Source organism: Streptopelia decaocto (assembly GCF_964273445.1).
Source record: "Streptopelia decaocto genome assembly, chromosome: 27".
Classification (NCBI taxonomy): Eukaryota; Metazoa; Chordata; class Aves; order Columbiformes; family Columbidae; genus Streptopelia; species Streptopelia decaocto.
The window spans coordinates 2345753-2361270 of NC_138682.1; positions in this window are offsets into that span (position 1 = coordinate 2345753).

Here is a 15518-nt window from a genome sequence, read left to right on the forward strand (position 1 = left end):
ACCCCCTTCCCATACACCCCCCTTTCCATACACCCCCTTTCCATACACCCCCTTTCCGTACACCCCCTTTCCGTACACCCCCCTTCCATACACCCCCCTTCCATACACCCCCTTCCCATACACCCCCTTTCCGTACACCCCCCTTCCATACACCCCCCTTTCCATACACCCCCTTTCCATACACCCCCTTTCCATACACCCCCCTTTCCATACACCCCCCTTCCATACACCCCCTTTCCATACACCCCCCTTCCATACACCCCCTTTCCATACACCCCCTTCCCATACACCCCCTTCCCATACACCCCCCTTTCCATACACCCCCTTTCCATACACCCCCCTTCCATACACGTGTGTGTGTGGTGCAGTGCAAGCCCCACAGCTTTACACGAAACCTCACCATCTTTTCATTTTGAAATGAATAATTTAGGCTTTTTCTAGGGATAAACAACATTTAATCCAATTCCTTAATTGTATTCCTTAAACACGTGTTCATTAGAGCATCAGGAAACAGCGCTGGGTGCGCGGGGGGTTCGCTCCCCCCAACTTTTAACAATAAGAGGTGTGCTTAAATACAGTGAGGTGTTACACATTCATAATTGTAATAAATTTTGACTCGAAATTAACTTGAATAACAGAAATTCATTCCCGATGGATTCCGACGCAATCAGCAAACCCAGCGCTGGGCGGCCGCGGAGTCTCCGCCCCCCAGTGGCGCGCGCGGGAAAAACCTCTTCCGGGCTCTTTATCGGGCAGACAGTCCCGGTTGGTTGCTCAGGGTGTCACGTGACTCGTCCTTTCTGCGCATGCGTCATCGGTTGCCAGGCAGTTCATCTCCCATCTTCTCACCTACCCCTGCCCCCCCCACCTTTAGAGGATCGAACATTTAAGGCAATTGCATAACAATTACAACTCCCCCTTTACTTTTTCTACTTATTTTGTTCATTAAAGCGTTGTAATTCTTGACTACTTGATACAAATAACTCAGTATCATCTTGATTGGGTAACTGCTCATACTTTGCTTTAACGAATAATAAACGTGCTGCTTCTAGCCTGCTGCTCACAATAGCTATTACTGTATTAAAAACACATGGTCCAAACATCAACACCAGCATTAGGAGTGAAATAACTTACGCTTTTTCTATGGATAAACAACGTTTAATCCAATTCCTTAATTATATTTTTTAAATATGTGTTCATTAGAGCATAAGGAAAACAGCGCTGGGGGATTCGCTCTGCCCAACTTTTAACAATAAGTTTAAATACAGTATGGTATTACATATTCATCATGACCCAGAAACGCCTCTACATATTCATGACCTTTCCCGCTTGTTATTAAAATGAGTCTCAGAACCATTTCCATATTCCCTCCTTGCCCCTCCCCTGTTCCCTGCACAGGGTCACTTGGTGAATTTGAGGAGGGTCTTTGGGGTCTTTGGATGAAGCTCCTTCAGCTTCGTCACAGTGGACTTTGTACCTTTGGCTCATTGGGAGGAACTGGCTGGAACCCGAGCTGCCAAACCGACCCAAACCAGCCTGGCGCCCCCTTTTTGCTGTAAATCTGGGGTGTCTTGTCTCCTCAAGGCTGCAGCTGGTGCTGTAAAACTGCTGATCTCGGCATTTAGTGAAATCCTGCTTTTTTAGCACAATTAGTTACATACAGCTCTAAACTAGATATTAATGATGTGGTTTGAAATGTTCGCTCGTTAGCAGCCCTTATTACATAGTTGCTTAACCCTTAAAACGTTCGTTCCCTCTATCAATAGAACTTCCTAAGCAAGTTTCATAACTTTTTACATAGAACTCAACCCCCTTTCCCTTTTCCAGGTTCAGAGTCCGCGCCCCATTTGGTTCTACCTGTGACATTAAACATCTCAGCACCAACCACAGCCGCATTTCTCACAAAGAGATCGATAAGGGGAGGGGGTTGTCGTTGTCACCGTGTCTGTCACTCCCAGCCTGGCTGGACAGGGGGACTCCCCGCCCCCCAAACTCCCCCATTTTGGGGTGCACGGCCCTGGGGGGCCTGTTACACTACACGGGCGGTGCCCCCCGGGCAGCACTTTTCACTGTTATTTATTCCTTTGCGCTCCCCCAGGGTCCCCCGGCCCGGGGAGGGTCCCCCCGCCCCCGCTGCCCCCCCGCGGTGCCCCCGCTGCCCCCCCGCCATGTTTACAGCCCACCCGCGGCCCCTCCCCCCGGGGGGGACATGGGACTTTTCTATTTTTGCAAAATAAAGAGATGGGAATTTGGCGGGGGGTCCCGGTGTGGTGTGGGGGAGGGGGGGGGGCACTTGGGGGGCTGTGGGGTGCACCCTGGGATGGTGAGGGGCACCCCACACCTGGTGCTGGTGGAGACACCCCCTGTTGGGGGTTGGGGGGCACCCCTGAGGGTGATGGGTGATGCCCTCCCTGGGGACCCCCCTTAGTGATATGGGGGGACACTACTGGGGTAACGGGGCAGTGGGGGGCATGCCCGGGGGGATGGAACCCCCAGGGACAATGGGGACCCCCCCTGGGGTGCTGGGGCAGCACTGGGCACCACTGGAGCCAATGGGCCCATCGCTCAGCTCCTCAGCCCTCAAGGACTCAGACTCAGCTCCCCAGGGCACCCCAGTCCTGCCCAGGGCTCCCCTTGGATCCCCAGGGCACCCCAGTCCTGCCCAGGGCTCCCCTTGGATCCCCAGGGCACCCCAGTCCTGCCCAGGGCTCCCCTTGGATCCCCAGGGCTCAGCTCGGTGCCCAAGGCTCCCGAGTCCTCTCCAGGTTCCCCTCAGGCTCCCCACTCCTCCCTTGGTTCCCACTCTCCCCAGTGCGCTCTGGGGCTCATCTGGGCTCCCCAGTCGTTTGCAGATCTCGGCTCCTGTCCCTGAGCTCCCAGCTCTGCCCAGGTCTCCCCTCAGCTCCCTGCCCTCTCCATCTTTCCCAGGACTCGCAGCAGCTCCCAGGGCTCTGCAGTCTCCCCAGGGTTCGCCTCGGCTCCCCAGTCCTCCTCTGGGCTTGTTTCAGCGCCCCAGGGCTGCCTATGGCTCCCTATGGCTCCCTATGGCTCCCTATGGCTCCCTATGGCTCCCTATGGCTCCCCAGGGCTCTCAGATCTCCCAAGGCCTCAACTCAGCTCACTGGGCTCCCCAAGGGTTTCCAGTGCTCCCCAGGGTTCGCCTCAACTCCCCACAGCTCCCTGTTCTTCTCCAGCGCTCCCAGAGCTCCCCATTCCTCCCCAGACACACAAGTGTTGCCGGAGCAGGACACTCTGCCCCCCTGAGCCTCCCCCAGGCTGCAGCGCTGGAATGTGCTCCATGGAGTGTCCGTGCACCCAGAGCGGTGCTGACAGGGATGCCCTGAGCTGCGGTGGCCGTGGCTGGAGCCGCAGCAGCTCTGGGCACCAGCCCCAGGAGGTGACGGCCGTGTCACAGTGGGCAGCGCTGGCCGTGTCACCGCGATGTCACCGTGGGGCTGTGACACGGGCGCCCTGGCCAGTTTAAAGGGGGCTGCTCCGGAGCTGGGGAGCATTTGGAGGAGAAGCTCCATGGTGCTGGGCAGGACTTTGCAGAGTGCTCAGCAGAAACCCACGGCGCGTGGCCAGAGCGGCGCAGAAATGGTGCTGGCCCAGCACCCCCGGGTGCGGCCGCCCTGGCCCCGGCTCAGCTCCCAGTGCCCGGGACGGCCTGGAGGGGCCTGTTCCCCCCATGGCTCCTGCAACGTGTCCCATTGCTTTGCAGAGGGTGCAGTGGGCAGAGCTCAGGGAAGCTGTTCGGGAGCAGGGGGAGGTCAAGAAGGTACTGGGGACAGGAGGGACGGGGACTCAACCCGTTTGTGGGGGCACGGCCTCTTAACAGGGCCCTTTGCTTGTGCAGCTGCTGGAAAAGAAGCTCCAGCACCTCCGGGAGAGATGGGAACGAGTCCAAGAGCCACCAGCCCTGTGAGTGGCCACGGAGCCCTGAGTGACCCTTGGGGCGGTGGGTGGGGGTGCTGAGCAGCTTGGGACAAACATCTCCTGCTGTCAGACGCCTTTGTGGCTCCGGCCGCTCCTCCAGATGCTCTGGAGCCTTTGTCTGCTCCCAAGCGCTCAAAACACCTCTGAGCAACTGGGGAGTCCCGGCAGCAGCTCCGCACACTCTGAGCAGCTCCCGGGCTGTGCTGCTGCCCCCCAGGGCAGGCGGGAGGGGGGCTGGGTCTGTGCGGCGCTGGGGTGCCGGGGGTGCTGGAGCAGCCCCAGCACAGGCTGGGCAGCACCCCGGCTCCCTGCTGGCCCCGCAGGGGTCGTCACGCTGGCCGAGGTCTCTTCTCACAGCCCAGAGCCCCGTGGTGTCCGGAGCAGAGGGAAGGTGGCGCAGGGAGCCGATGCAGAGCAGGCGCTGCTACAAGAGCTGGTGGCCGTGCGGCTGGTAGGACAGACAGCCGGGGTGGGCCTGGGGCAGGGCGGGGGCTGCACGGGGCCCGGGAACACGCAATGGGGTGCGGGGGTCAGCGGGGGTGCGGGAGGGCTCTGAGCCCCAAACCTCCACCTGGCACAGCCCAACACATGTCCCTGCTGGGCCTTGCTCTGCAGGAGGAGCAGCTGGCATCGCGGGGGCACCGCGGCACGTCTGGGCTGAGGTGGGTGCTGGAGGGGCTCGGGCGCCAGGACTCTGCCCTGGGCAGTGCGGTGCCCGTGCCTGTGCTCCCAGGGCAGGGAGACTGAGAGCAACCTGCCCCTGCTCTGCCAACCTCTCTCTGCTCCCCAGGAGACTCGTTGTGCTCCTCGCCCTCCTGCAGATCGCCGGCCTCATCCTGGTGCTGCTGGAGGGAGACGCCCCGAGCAGCTCTGTGCTGGCGGCTCCTTTGGGAGCTGCCCAGCGAGCCCCCAGTTCTTCTAAAATGGAACTGTAAAGAGAATAAAGAAACCTGATTGCAGGACCCGCGTGTGACCTTGTCACCCGTGTCAGTGACAGGTGGAGGGAGGTGGCTGCTGCTGTCCCTGCTGCCCGTGCCCCCCCCGACGGCTCTGCCATGCACCGTGTGCTGAGCGCGGGTGCTCGAGGACACGGGGACTCACAGTGACCGTGCCGAGTCTTGGGAAATGGGAGAGGTGCCCGAGGATTGGAGGAAAGCAAATGTCACTGCAGTCTGCAAAAAGGGCGAGAAGGAGGACCCGGGTAATTATAGACCGGTCAGCCTCACCTCTGTCCCTGGGAAAGTGATGGAACAGCTCATCCTTGGTGCCATCTCAAGGCATATCAAGGATAAGAGGGTTATTAGGGGCTTTACCAAGGGTAGGTCATGCTTGACCAACCTCATAGCCTTTTATGAGAATGTACCAAGGTGGATGGATGATGGCAGAGCGGTGGATGTGGTCTACCTTGACTTCAGCAAAGCCCTTGACACAGTCTCCACAGCATCCTCACAGCTCAGTTGAGGAGGGGTGGTCTGGACAATAGAGCAGTGAGGGGGTTGCAAACTGGCTTAGGGAGAGAAGCCAGAGAGTCGTGGTCAATGGGCAGAGCCCAGTTGATCCTGTATCCAGTGCAGAGCATCAGGGGGCAGTGCTGGGGCTGGTGTTATTCAATATATTCATCAATGATTTGGACAAGGGAATAGAGTGACTGTCAGCACGTTTGCTGGTGACACCGAGCTGGGAGGGGTGGGTGACACTGGGAGCTGTGCTGCCATCAGAGACCTGGACAGGCTGGAGAGCTGGGCGGGAACAATTTAATGAAATAGAACAAGGGCAAGTGTAGAGTCTTGAATGTGGGCAGGAACAACCCCAGGTTCCAGTGTAAGTTGGGGAATGAGCTGTTAGAGAGCAGCGTAGGGGAAAGGGAGCTGGGGGTCCTGGGAACAGCAGGGTGACCATGAGCCAGCACTGGGCCCTTGTGGCCAGGAAGCCAATGGGACCTGGGGTGGGTTAGAAGGGGGTGGTCAGTAGGTCAGAGAGGTTCTCCTGGCCCTCTGCTCTGCCGTGGGGAGACCACACCTGGAATCTTGTGTCCAGTTGTGGCCCCTCAGTTCCAGCAGGACAGGGAACTGCTGGAGAGAGTCCAGCGCAGCCACCAAGATGCTGGAGGGAGTGGAGCATCTCCCGTGTGAGGAAAGGCTGAGGGAGCTGGGGCTCTTTAGTTTGGAGAAGAGGAGACTGAGGGGTGACCTTATTAATGTTTATAAATATATAAAGGGTGAGCGCCACGAGGATGGAGCCAGGCTCTTCTGGGTGGCAAACAATGACAGGACAAGGGGCAATGGGTGCAAACTGGAACACAGGAGGTTCCACTTAAATCTGAGCAGAAACTTGTTGGTGGTGAGGGTGGCAGAGCCTGGCCCAGGCTGCCCAGGGGGGTTGTGGAGTCTCCTTCTCTGCAGACATTCCAACCCGCCTGGTTCCTGTGGAACCTCAGCTGGGTGTTCCTGCTCCATGGGGGGATTGCACTGGATGAGCTTTCCAGGGCCCTTCCAATCCCAAACATGCTGTGACACTGTGACACTGACACTGTGACACTGACACTGTGACACTGTGACACTGTGACACTGTGACACTGACACTGTGACACTGACACTGTGACACTGTGACCCTGTGACACTGTGACCCTGTGACCCTGTGACACTGTGACACTGACACTGTGCTCCGCCGCAGCCCAGCACGGCACCCGGCTCCTGCAGCTGCAGGGTGAGCGTGACGGGCGGCGCCTCTTGGCTGAGCTGAGTTGCTCAGGGGGGCGAATAGGGGGACAGACGTACAGTGGACAGACGTACAGTGGACAGACGTACAGTGGACAGACGTACAGTGGACAGATGCACAGTGGACAGACGTACAGTGGACAGACGTACAGTGGACAGACGTACAGTGGACAGACGCACAGTGGACAGACGTACAGTGGACAGATGCACAGTGGACAGACGCACAGTGGACAGACGTACAGTGGACAGACGCACAGTGGACAGACGCACAGTGGACAGACGTACAGTGGACAGACGTACAGTGGACAGACGCACAGTGGACAGACGCACAGTGGACAGGGGGCGGTTGGAAGAGCTGAGACCAGTTTGCCCCTTGCCCGGCCTGACCCGTCTCCTGACCCCCAGGAGACTTGTTGTGCTCCTGCCTTCCTGTGGATCCCCGTCCCCATCCCGGTCCTGCTGAACAGGGACGTCCTCAATAACCAGGTCCCACCACTACAAGTGTCGGCTCCTTTGGGAGCTGCCCAGCAAGCCCCCGGTTCCTTGGAAATCCAACGAGGAGGAGAATCAAGAAAGCTGTGATTGCAGGACCCGTGTGTGGCCTTGTCACCCGTGCCCCGGGTGCCGAGGGAGCCGTGGGGGGAGTGGGAGCCTGTGGAGCTGCGGAGAACCTGGGGAGGCTGAGGATCCAAGGGGAGCGCTGGGGAGCCATAGGGAGCCCTGGGGAGCCATAGGGAGCCATAGGGAGCGCTGGGGAGCCATAGGGAGCCATAGGGAGCCATAGGGAGCCCTGGGGAGCCATAGGGAGCCCTGGGGAGCCATAGGGAGCCATAGGGAGCCCTGGGGAGCCATAGGGAGCCATAGGGAGCCATAGGGAGTGCTGGGGAGCCATAGGGAGCCATAGGGAGCGCTGGGGAGCCATAGGGAGCCCTGGGGAGCCATAGGGAGCCCTGGGGCGCTGAAACAAGCCCAGAGGAGGCCTGGGGAGCCGAGGCGAACCCTGGGGAGACTGCAGAGCCCTGGGAGCTGCTGCGAGTCCTGGGAAAGATGGAGAGGGCAGGGAGCTGAGGGGAGACCTGGGCAGAGCTGGGAGCTCAGGGACAGGAGCCGAGATCACGTCACTGAGTTCCCCTGTGCTCCCCAGTACTCCCAGGACTCTCCTCAGCTCCCCGGGGCTCCCTGAGCCCTCCCCACGTCTCACCTTGTCCCCCACGGCTCTACCGCCCTCCCAGGGATTCCGGGGCTCCCCAGCCGTCCCGGGGCTGGGACTCGGCTCCCCGTCCTGTCGGCCGATTGCCGCCAGTTGTTATCGAGCACCCTGCAGCCCGTTCTCCTCATTTCCAGGGTTTAGGTCTTGCTGGAGTTTTCCTCCACGAGCAAAGACTCAGACCTGACGGCTCCGTGGGGGCTGTGGCCAAGGAGCCACCAGTGGCCACTTCTCCCCCAGACCCGCTCTGTTGGTGACAATAGGGCTGGGAAGGCGCCTTTCCTGGTCGGCTCCCATAGTACCCGGTGCAATAACGGCATTGACCACGCTTGTGCCAAAGCGGGTGCTCCTGCGGTCCCAGGGGCAGGGGGTGACACCCCCAGACTCCGACTCATTGCTGGGACAAACACACAAGTGCCCCCCCCGCCCGAGGGAGCGACGGGAAAGGGCTGGGGAGGAACCGGGGGCTCAGAACGGCCCCTCCGACCCACATCCAATGGGCTGGGGCTGCGTTGGGAAGGACAGAGGAGAGAGCTGGACAATTAAAAACGTTTTACTGCTGCTCCTACTGGAGAAAATGATGGAAATGGTGTGGGTGAGGGTGAGCGGCCAAGGAGCCAAACCCACATTGTAAAGAGTCTGCTCTGTGGCCATCAGGCCTGGCCTGAGAGATTGTCTCTGGAGTTCTAAACTAGAGACTGCGGAGCCACAGGAGAACAAGGAGATAAAGCTACGGGAGAGTGTGCAGAGGAGCCACCATTGGTGAAGGGTTTGGAGGGGAAGCCATGAGGAGCCATTAAATCAGCGGGTTTGTTCAGCCTGGAGGAGGCTGAGAGCTCAAGGCGGCTCCAGCGTCCTCACAGGGCAGGAGGGGCTGAGCTCCTCTCTGGCTCCAGCGACGGAGCCGAGGGAACGGCGGGAACAGGTGCCAGGGAAAGTTCTGTTGTAGTAGCTGTATTTTGCTTTTGTAAACTGTATCCGAGATTCTCGCCTTATCTTGACATTTCACAGGTGGTACACAAGGTTTTATCTCTTAGCTTGAGAGTAGGGAACTAAAATTAGTTCTATTAGTTCTCAGTAAGTCCTTATCTTATCTGAACGGAAAGGATGCGCGTCCAAGAAACCTTGAGGACGTGCATCCAAGAAACCTGAGTATTTGATATGATTTTATAATGAGTATGGGAATAGTGCGCATGTGCGGTGACAAAAGGTGACAAGTGCACGGGTGATGAAGACTCCTGACTTCATCCTGCAGACCCCCGAGCGACCACCAGAGGGCACTGCGCATGCTCAGAGCAGTTCCAAGGGGCTGCAACCGATATTGTGACATAATGATGTCATCTGCTGAATATGCAACACACACGTTGTAACCCTAATGAATATGTATGTCAGCAAATTGTATAAATGTGGTGGAGTTCCGATCAGTGGGCGAAGCTTTGGGTGCGACCCCCTGGTTTCCCAGCGCTGGAATAAAAGCCCCGCATAGAACTGCGCCCGTGGTTCTGGGTCCTGTTTGCTGACACCCCCGCCACGGCGCCGCCGCTCGGGAGCGCGGGTGGGGCTGCCCCGCATCAGGCAGCACAGGGAGCTCCCGGCCCCGCCCCTTGCCGCAGCAGCGGCTGCTGATTGGTGGAGCAGAACGGCAGAGCCGCCTGGTTGGCTGAGGAGCTACGGCAGGGGTGGCTGTGCTGGGGCGGGGGCGCCGAGTGTGTTGGGCTGCGCAGCACGGGCAGGGCCGGCCTGGCGGTCCCTGTGCCCGCTCCCGGCCTGGCCCCGCCCCTTGCCGCAGCAACGGCTGCTGATTGGTGGAGCAGGAGGGCAGAGCCCTCTGGTTGGCTGAGGAGCTGCGGGGGTGGGACGGGAGAGCCCGCCGAGCAGAGGCGGCGGCCGAGGGCACCGGGAGGGCCGGTGCGGAGCGCAGCGCTGTGGCCGGAGTGGCGGGTGCCCTGGTGGCTGCTGCTCTTCCCCTCCCGTCCCGCAGCAGCGCTGGCAGGTGAGCGGCGGGGAGGCCGCGGGGCGATGGGGGCGCGGGGCGGCGGGAAAACAGGGGGGGAGCACTGGGGACACTGTGTGACAGGAGCTCGGGGTGGCTGGGGAGCACTGGGGACACTGTGTGACAGGAGCTCAGGGTGGCTGGGGAGCACTGGGGACACTGTGTGACAGGAGCTCGGGGTGGCTGGGGAGCACTGGGGACACTGTGTGACAGGAGCTCAGGGTGGCTGGGGAGCACTGGGGACACTGTGTGACAGGAGCTCGGGGTGGCTGGGGAGCACTGGGGACACTGTGTGACAGGAGCTCGGGGTGGCTGGGGAGCACTGGGGACACTGTGTGACAGGAGCTCGGGGTGGCTGGGGGAGCACTGGGGACACTGTGTGACAGGAGCTCGGGGTGGCTGGGGAGCACTGGGGACACTGTGTGACAGGAGCTCGGGGTGGCTCGGGGAGGCACCGCAGTGTCCTGGAAGAACAGCAGGAGCTGCAGGAAGCCATGGAGCGCTGGGCATGGGGGTCAGTGTCCCCTCCTGTGCCCGTGTCCCCCGCTGTGGTGGCCGGGGCGGTGTCAGGGCTCTGGGCGGCTCCTGTTCCTCACTGGGCTGTTGTGCGTGTGTAGAACAACAGCCGGAGCTGCAGCGGCTGCAGGGGCAGCAGTGACGCTGGGGACGGGTTGGAGGGAGGCGACTGTTCTTTCCTTCCAATGGCTCTACCTGTGCACCCTGCTCGGAGAGAACAGGCTCAGGGGAACACGGGGCCACAGCGACCACCCTGCTGCCCGCGGTGTTCCCATAACCGACAATAAGGACAGTTACCAGAGAGGTTCAAGCAAATCACAAATTTACAGCCACTATTGACTGGGCAAAACTTGTATCTGTACCCTCAAACTTAACAGAATTGCATCAACAAAACTCATCATCTTATTACCCTTATGTGGCCAAAATGAAGATAGAAACACAGAGAGGGAGAAGAGAAGAGAAGGTGTCACCGCGCTGAGATCACCCCGGTCTCTGCTGTCTCCGGCGCTGGGTGCACAGGCTGATCTATTGAGTCCATTTGCCTGTCAGATATGGGAGGGAGGTGGTTTCTTCTTGTCTCCTCCCTCCCCCGCTTCTCATGGTCACTGGGATGCTTGTGCATCGTTCACAACATGAATCCATGGTTGCAATTCCCCGTGGCCGTTGTGACCGCGGTGGCACCCGCTTTTGCACAAGCGTGGTTGATGCCGTTATGGCAAAGGTGCTGCCGTAAAAGTTGGTCCCAAGGAAAAGGCACCGTTGTGCCTCTGCGGCACTTGCCCCTTCGGCTGCCAGCGCTGCAGAACAAGTCCCTTGAGGCAAAACAACGGCCACGCGCTGTGTCTCAGTTCGCTGCCCGTCTGCGGGTGTCACTGTGAGTCCCCGTGTCCTCGAGCACCCGCGCTCAGCACACGGTGCATGGCAGAGCCGTCGGGGGGGGCACGGGCAGCAGGGACAGCAGCAGCCACCTCCCTCCACCCGGCACCGACACGGGTGACAAGGGCACACGCGGGTCCTGCAACCACAGGTTTCTTTATTCTCTTTACAGTTCAATTTTAGAAGAAGAACCGGGGCCTTGCTGGGCAGCTCCCAAAGGAGCCGCCAATTTCGGTGGCAGGATAGAGATATTCGGGGCGTCTCCGTCCAGCAGCACCAGGATGAGGCCGGCGATCTGCAGGAGGGCGAGGAGCACAACGAGTCTCCTGGGGAGCAGAGAGAGGTTGGCAGAGCAGGGGCAGGTTGCTCTCAGTCTCCCTGCCCTGGGACACAGGCACGGGCACCGCACTGCCCAGGGCAGAGTCCTGGCGCCCGAGCCCCTCCAGCACCCACCTCAGCCCAGACGTGCCGCGGTGCCACCGCGATGCCAGCTGCTCCTCCTGCAGAGCAAGGCCCAGCAGGGACATGTGTTGGGCTGCGCCAGGTGGACGAGGTTTGGGGGCTCAGAGCCCTCCCGCACCCCCGCTGACCCCCGCACCCCATTGCGTGTTCCCGGGCCCCGTGCAGCCCCCGCCCTGCCCCAGGCCCACCCCGGCTGTCTGTCCTACCAGCCGCACGGCCACCAGCTCTTGTAGCAGCGCCTGCTCTGCACCGGCTCCCTGCGCCACCTTCCCTCTGCTCCGGACACCACGGGGCTCTGGGCTGTGAGAAGAGACCTCGGCCAGCGTGACGACCCCTGCGGGGCCAGCAGGGAGCCGGGGTGCTGCCCAGCCTGTGCTGGGGCTGCTCCAGCACCCCCGGCACCCCAGCGCCGCACAGACCCAGCCCCCCTCCCGCCTGCCCTGGGGGGCAGCAGCACAGCCCGGGAGCTGCTCAGAGTGTGCGGAGCTGCTGCCGGGACTCCCCAGTTGCTCAGAGGTGTTTTGAGCGCTTGGGAGCAGACAGAGGCTCCAGAGCATCTGGAGGAGCGGCCGGAGCCACAAAGGCGTCTGACAGCAGGAGACGTTTGTCCCAAGCTGCTCAGCACCCCCACCCCACCGCCCCAAGGGTCACTCAGGGCTCCGTGGCCACTCACAGGGCTGGTGGCTCTTGGACTCGTTCCCATCTCTCCTGGAGGCGCTGGAGCTTCTTTTCCAGCAGCTGCACAAGCAAAGGGCCCTGTTAAGAGGCCGTGCCCCCACAAACGTGTTGAGTCCCCGTCCCTCCTGTCCCCAGTACCTTCTTGACCTCCCCCTGCTCCCGAACAGCTTCCCTGAGCTCTGCCCACTGCATCCTCTGCAAAGCAATGGGACACGTTGCAGGAGCCATGGGGGGAACAGGCCCCTCCAGGCCGTCCCGGGCACTGGGAGCTGAGCCGGGGCCAGGGCGGCCGCACCCGGGGGTGCTGGGCCAGCACCATTTCTGCGCCGCTCTGGCCACGCGCCGTGGGTTTCTGCTGAGCACTCTGCAAAGTCCTGCCCAGCACCATGGAGCTTCTCCTCCAAATGCTCCCCAGCTCCGGAGCAGCCCCCTTTAGACTGGCCAGGGCGCCCGTGTCACAGCCCCATGGTGACATCGCGGTGACACGGCCAGCGCTGCCCACTGTGACACGGCCGTCACCGCCCTGGGGCTGGTGCCCAGAGCTGCTGCGGCTCCAGCCACGGCCACCGCAGCTCAGGGCATCCCTGTCAGCACCGCTCTGGGTGCACGGACACTCCATGGAGCACATTCCAGCGCTGCAGCCTGGGGGAGGCTCAGGGGGGCAGAGTGTCCTGCTCCGGCAACACTTGTGTGTCTGGGGAGGAATGGGGAGCTCTGGGAGCGCTGGAGAAGAACAGGGAGCTGTGGGGAGTTGAGGCGAACCCTGGGGAGCACTGGAAACCCTTGGGGAGCCCGATAAGCTGAGTTGAGGCCTCGGGAGATCTGAGAGCCCTGGGGAGCTCTGGGGAGCCATAGGGAGCCCTGGGGAGCCATAGGGAGCTCTGGGGAGCCATAGGGAGCCATAGGGAGCCCTGGGGCGCTGAAACAAGCCCAGAGGAGGCCTGGGGAGCCGAGGAGAACCCTGGGGAGACTGCAGAGCCCTGGGAGCTGCTGCGAGTCCTGGGAAAGATGGAGAGGGCAGGGAGCTGAGGGGAGACCTGGGCAGAGCTGGGAGCTCAGGGACAGGAGCCGAGATCTGCAAACGAGTGGGGAGCCCAGATGAGCCCCAGAGCGCACTGGGGAGAGTGGGAACCAAGGGAGGAGTGGGGAGCCTGAGGGGAACCTGGAGAGGACTCGGGAGCCTTGGGCACCGAGCTGAGCCCTGGGGATCCAAGGGGAGCCCTGGGCAGGACTGGGGTGCCCTGGGGATCCAAGGGGAGCCCTGGGCAGGACTGGGGTGCCCTGGGGAGCAGAGTCCAAATCCTTGGAGGGCTGAGGAGCTGAGCGATGGGCCCATTGGCTCCAGTGGTGCCCAGTGCTGCCCCAGCACCCCAGGGGGGGTCCCCATTGTCCCTGGGGGTTCCATCCCCCCGGGCATGTCCCCCACTGCCCCGTTACCCCAGTAGTGTCCCCCCATATCACTAAGGGGGGTCCCCAGGGAGGGCATCACCCATCACCCTCAGGGGTGCCCCCCAATCCCAACATGGGGTGTCTCCACCAGCACCAGGTGTGGGGTGCCCCTCACCATCCCAGGGTGCACCCCACAGCCCCCCAAGTGCCCCCCCCCTCCCCCACACCACACCGGGACCCCCCGCCAAATTTCCATCTCTTTATTTTGCAAAAATAGAAAAGTCCCATGTCCCCCCCGGGGGGAGGGGCCGCGGGTGGGCTGTAAACATGGCGGGGGGGCAGCGGGGGCACCGCGGGGGGGCAGCGGGGGCGGGGGGACCCTCCCCGGGCCGGGGGACCCTGGGGGAGCGCAAAGGAATAAATAACAGTGAAAAGTGCTGCCGGGGGGCACCGCCCGTGTAGTGTAACAGGCCCCCCAGGGCCGTGCACCCCAAAATGGGGGAGTTTGGGGGGCGGGGAGTCCCCCTGTCCAGCCAGGCTGGGAGTGACAGACACGGTGACAACGACAACCCCCTCCCCTTATCGATCTCTTTGTGAGAAATGCGGCTGTGGTTGGAGCTGAGATGTTTAATGTCACAGGTAGAACCAAATGGGGCGCGGACTCTGAACCTGGAAAAGGGAAAGGGGGTTGAGTTCTATGTAAAAAGTCATGAAACTTGCTTAGGAAGTTCTATTGATAGAGGGAACGAACGTTTTAAGGGTTAAGCAACTATGTAATAAGGGCTGCTAACGAGCTAACATTTTAAACCACATCATTAATATCTAGTTTAGAGCTGTATGTAACTAATTGTGCTAAAAAAGCAGGATTTCACTAAATGCCGAGATCAGCAGTTTTACAGCACCAGCTGCAGCCTTGAGGAGACAAGACACCCCAGATTTACAGCAAAAAGGGGGCGCCAGGCTGGTTTGGGTCAGTTTGGCAGCTCGGGTTCCAGCCAGTTCCTCCTAATGAGCCAAAGGTACAAAGTCCACTGTGACGAAGCTGAAGGAGCTTCATCCAAAGACCCCAAAGACCCTCCTCAAATTCACCAAGTGACCCTGCGCAGGGAACAGGGGAGGGCAAGGAGGGAATATGGAAATGGTTCTGAGACTCATTTTAATAACAAGCGGGAAAGGTCATGAATATGTACAGGCGTTCCTGGGTCATGATGAATATGTAATACCATACGGTATTTAAACTTATTGTTAAAAGTTGGGCGGAGCGAATCCCCCAGCGCTGTTTTCCTTATGCTCTAATGAACACATATTTAAAAAATATAATTAAGGAATTGGATTAAACGTTGTTTATCCATAGAAAAAGCGTAAGTTATTTCACTCCTAATGCTGGTGTTGGTGTTTGGACCATGTGTTTTTAATACAGTAATAGCTATTGTGAGCAGCAGGCTAGAAGCAGCACGTTTATTATTCGTTAAAGCAAAGTATGAGCAGTTACCCAATCAAGATGATACTGAGTTATTTGTATCAAGTAGTTAAGAATTACAACGCTTTAATGAACAAAGTAAGTAGAAAAAGTAAAGGGGGAGTTGTAATTGTTATGCAATTGCCTTAAATGTTCGATCCTCTAAAGGTGGGGGGGGCAGGGGTAGGTGAGAAGATGGGAGAAGAACTGCCTGGCAACAGATGACGCGTGCGCAGAAAGGACGAGTCACGTGACACCCTGAGCAACCAACCGGGACTGTCGGCC